Source organism: Pelophylax lessonae (genome assembly GCF_965119305.1).
Source record: "Pelophylax lessonae genome assembly, chromosome: 10".
NCBI classification, from domain to species: Eukaryota; Metazoa; Chordata; class Amphibia; order Anura; family Ranidae; genus Pelophylax; species Pelophylax lessonae.
The window spans coordinates 22,970,494-22,974,978 of NC_138777.1; positions in this window are offsets into that span (position 1 = coordinate 22,970,494).

The window sequence follows — 4,485 nt, forward strand, 5'->3', positions numbered from 1 at the left end:
CTATAGCATTTTCAGTGTCCCTGGGGCGAGCATCCTCAGTGTCCCTGGCTATAGCATCCTCAATGCCCCTGGGTATAGCATCCTCAGTGTCCCTGGCTATAGCATCCTCAGTGTCCCTGGCTATAGCATCCTCAGTGTGTCTGGGGCGCAGTGGCGTAGCGTGGGGGGTGCAAGGGGGGCCAGCCGCACCGGGCGCAACATCTGGGGGGGCGCATCCGCAGTGTCACTCTGTCTGTCTGACTCTGACATACACAGTTCACAAAATGTCTGCGGCTGCCTCCATCTGTAGGCTGGGAGATGTCCAGCGCGGCCGCCCTATGGCTGAAAATGGCTGGTCGGGGCGGAGCTGGACTGTGCCTCGCCTGTCCATTGGTGTAGGGTGGGGTGGCATAGCAAGCCAAGCCCCGCCTATGCTGCCTCTCCTCACTGCTCAGTCAGTTTAGCAGCGAGTGAGTCAGCAGCCTGGCGCTGTCACAGATTGGGGTTTTTTTTTAATAACCTGATTAGAGCCAGAGGCTCTACTAGGCTTCAAAAAAGGGTGGACCCGGGGCGCAGAGCAGTGCGCCCCGAGCCCACACATTGTGTGACAACAGCGAATGAAAATTCGCTTTGGTCACACGGATCCTCCTCCTGGCCAACCAGGAAGCGGGTCTGAGACCCGCTTCCTGATTGGCCCGAAAGGCGAACGCATGACATTGGCCGAGGAGGAGGCGGGAGGACTCTAGGAGATGCAGGGGACTGAGGAGAAGCCGCCGCTGCAGGTAAGTCTCTCTGCATTGAAAGGGGGCACGCTGGTCTGTCTGCATTGAAAGGGGTGCACGCTGGTCTTTCTGCATTGAAAGGGGGCACGCTGGTCTGTCTGCATTGAAAGGGGTGCACGTTGGTCTTTCTGCATTGAAAGGGGGCACACTGGTCATTCAAACTTGTATTTAGATGCATTTTACTTTAATTACATCAGTTTTTTTTTATAACAAACAATACATGTGCTTAGAGGTTAAGGGTTTCTTTAACTAATCTAGTGGAAGAGACTCGAGTGCTAAAATCCCACGGGTTAGGGGGCGCAAATTACTTGCCTTGCCCCGGGTGCTGACAACGCACGCTACGCCACTGCTGGGGCGAGCATCCTCAGTGTCCCTGGCTATAGTATACTCAGTGTACCTGGCTATAGAATCCTCAGTGTGCCTGGCTATAGTATACTCAGTGTCCCTGGCTATAGAATCCTCAGTGTGCCTGGCTATAGCATACTCAGTGTCCCTGGCTATATCATCCTCAGTGTTCCTGGCTATAGCATTCTCATTGTCCCTGGCTATAGCATCCTCAGTGTCCCTGGCTATAACATTCTCATGGTCCCTCGCTATAGCATCCTCAGTGTCCCTGGCTATAGCATCCTCAGTGTTCAGTGTCCCTGGAGCGAGCATGTTTCTTCGGTAGAATCATGGCTGCTGCGCGGTGCATTCTCTCTGGCTGCAGCATCGCTAAACTCATGTTGGTGCTTTACCACAACGAGTGGCATTTATTTGAATACATCCCAATCAACCCTTTTTGATGGTGCAGTGCAGTGCAAGCGGCATGCGTTGTGCAGCCAAATATTGCTCAATGCGACATTTTTTGGCAGCACATTGCAATTCCATCAAAAGGTGCTATGGAAAGCCATTAAGATTGAATCGCACCAACACACTTAATGTAGCGCGTAATGTGATGGGGCCAAAACGAAGTGATAAACAACAAAGTTACAGAATTTCCTTTTCTTATTTTCTGAATTAGACCCCAAGCACATTGGATGTTTAGTGTGTTTGTGTATGGGGCTCCGGCATTTAATCGAGGGCACAGGTGTCCTGTCCACCCCTGTTTCTAGCAGCCTGTCAAACTCTATGGGAGGATGACATCTGCTGGATGAGGCTGGGTGGTGCACTCAGCGGTACTTCCATTTAGGGCAGTATGTGCCCAGGGATGAATGCCCTGAATGCAAGAAGTCTGCACCCGGCATTTGTTTTGTTCCTGGGTGCACACTGCCCTAAAATGTTCATACTGCTAGGTGCACCGTCCAACCGCAGCAGCTGCCATGACAGGCCACCTGTACCCTCTGCCCGCGGCTAAACGTACACTGAGCATGGAGCCTAAAAGCTGATCATTGTAAGCTCCACCAGCAGTGTGGTTTTTTCCAAACCCTCCAGCGGCCAATTTTGCTGGACAGCTTGGCGGTATTGGTGCGACGCAGTGCCAACGTACTCCAATGCACCCTTCAACAGATGTGAACTCCCGCCCCCCACTAGGCAGCGGGGATGCCGATCCATGGGACCGGCGGCCGCGATTGCCCCCGGGCACCCGCGATCACTCCCTGCTGAGAGAGAAGGACGGTCAGCTGTTATAAATACAGCAGACCGTTGGTCTCTCTGAAATGATCACAGAGCTCCTGTGATCCTTCTATATAGGATCAAAGGTCTCTGTGGTAATTTCACAAGCCCCGCCCCCATACATTTGGAAAACACTCCCCTAGGCTCACACTTAACCCTTTGCTCACCCCTGAGTTATCCCCTTCCCTGCCAGTGTCATTAGTATAGTAACAGTGCATATTTTTAGCACTGATTACTGTAGTAATGTCACTGGTCCCCCCAAAAGTGTCAAAAATGTAAATTAGGGGTCCAATCTGTCCGCCGCAATGTCGCAGTCCCGCTAAAAATCGCAGATCACCGCCATTACTAGTAAAAAATAAATAAATAAAAATGACATGAATCATTTTTATCCTATATATAATAATAAATTAGTGATCGACTGATATCGGTTTTTCGTTGCCAATACCGATATTCTGGTCAATGCATATCGGTATCGGCCGATATTGGCCGATCTTTTCGTACATTTAAAAAAAAATGTTTGTTTTTTTCTTTGACAGGTACTCTTGTGGAGGGATCTGGGGGTCTAAAAGACCCCAAACCCCTCCTCTGCACTTAAAAGCATTCCGGGGTTTTTGCACGGAGACCCGATCAGAGCCAAATGCGGCTTTGATCGGGTCTTCGGCGACCGTCCAGGCTGGTTGCCCGGGTCTCCAGGTGGGACGGGAGACCCGGGCGAGCCGCGGAAGACGTCCCCTCCCGCTCCTTGTAATGACAGCTGAGTGACTTCTCAGCCACATCAGTTGTCATTACAAGACAGCCGACTGTCAGCTATGGACGCCGGTACCGGGGTGATGCCTCTAGCTGCAGGCATCACTCCGGTACAGCACTTTCCCAAAATATTGGCAATATCGGTCATCTTGGTGGCAGATTCTGATGTATCGGGGAAAGTGCAGATCGGCCCTCGATATATCAGCCTATAATAAATCATATAAATCCTATATATAATAATAAATCTTTCCCATAGTTTGTAGATGCAATAACTTTTGCATAAACCAATCAAAATACACTTATTGCGATTTTTTTTTTTTTTTTTTTTTTTACAAAAAATAGGTAGCAGAATACAAATTGGCCTAAAAGGAGGAAAATTTTTGATTTTTAATTTTTTTTTTTTTTGGGAATTTTATATAGCAGAAAGTGAAAAATACTGTTTTTTTTTTTTTTTCAAAATTGTCGTTTTTTTTTTTTTGTTTATAGCGCAAAAAATAAAAATCGCAGAGGTGATCAAATACCACCAAAAGAAAGCTCTATTTATGGGAAAAAAGGACATTCATTTTATTTGGGTACAGCGTCGCACAACCGCGCAATTATCCGTTAAAGTAATGCAGTGCCGAATCCCAAAAAATGGCCTGGTCATTAAGGGGGCAAATCCTTCTGGTCCAGAACTGGCTAAGTTTTTCCTTCCTATAAAAAGTAGCTCTTATGAGTCACACATCCTTTCCTTTTCTTTTCCTTTTTTTTTTTTATTACATTCCATTGTAAAATATCTCTGTACTTTCCCCACTTATTCCATGTGCGTTGCACAGAATCCCTGCGATCAATCAGCCACACTTGCACACCACGGAGAGACACGGTCAGCAGCATCTCCTGCTTTTCATGGAACCGATGTGGCGGGATCCCCGGACGCCATTGCTTAGCGTGTCCACCAGGAGAGGAAGAAAAGGAGCCAAGATGGATCATCCTTGCACGGAGGCTTCATCCGAAAACCATTAGCCATATGGACCTGGTTAGCGTCAGGCATGAAGGCCAGCTCCGGAGAAGTGTGCCTAACATGCTCACTGAGTGACATACTTCATAATAAACGCTGTACCTGCTGAGTGTTTACATCACTACATCCACTCGGCGGAGTGGCATGCAACGAATAGGCGTCACGTGAGACGGCACAGGAACATATTGTTTTCGCTAAGTGGAACTGGGTCTTCTGAAAGTCATTTTTCACCCCTAAATGTGGAGAAGCTGAATATTGCAGACACCACCGTGCAGTCGTGCACGCGCCCCTTTTACAAAGGAAACCATTTTGAACGCTCGTTCTGTTTGCATTGTACTGGACTGCCATGCTTGACCAATCTATGAAGCTGACTCACCAATAAAGTGA